Source organism: Tupaia chinensis, unplaced genomic scaffold (assembly GCF_000334495.1).
Source record: "Tupaia chinensis unplaced genomic scaffold, TupChi_1.0 Scaffold000591_1, whole genome shotgun sequence".
Lineage (NCBI taxonomy): Eukaryota > Metazoa > Chordata > Mammalia > Scandentia > Tupaiidae > Tupaia > Tupaia belangeri.
This window is the reverse complement of record NW_006160107.1, coordinates 1,335,164-1,335,394: the sequence shown is the minus strand read 5'-3', so window position 1 is coordinate 1,335,394 and position 231 is coordinate 1,335,164. Positions and strand designations below refer to the sequence as shown.

General features: G+C 58.9%; 1 protein-coding gene across 1 annotated transcript in view; it reads right to left on the bottom strand.

Moving 5' to 3' along the window:
* LVRN (laeverin) overlaps positions 1-231 on the bottom strand; it is a 97,594-nt gene that overhangs the window by 72,756 nt on the left and 24,607 nt on the right. The gene's annotated exons all lie outside the window — the stretch shown is intronic.

The window sequence follows — 231 nt, the reverse complement described above, 5'->3', positions numbered from 1 at the left end:
CCCGGCGCCTGCCACAACAGACCAGGATTCCCCATCTGCAGACGGTGGGTGCTGGCACGCACCCTAATTAGAGTGGAGTCACGCATCACTTCATGACGGAATACACGCCATTTCAGCACTGCGAAATAGCACGGTGTGTGCTCACACGGGCCAAGACGGTGTAGCCACCACACGCCACAGTGTGTGCTTACACAGGCTGAGACGGTGAAGCCACCACACCCCACGGAGTGT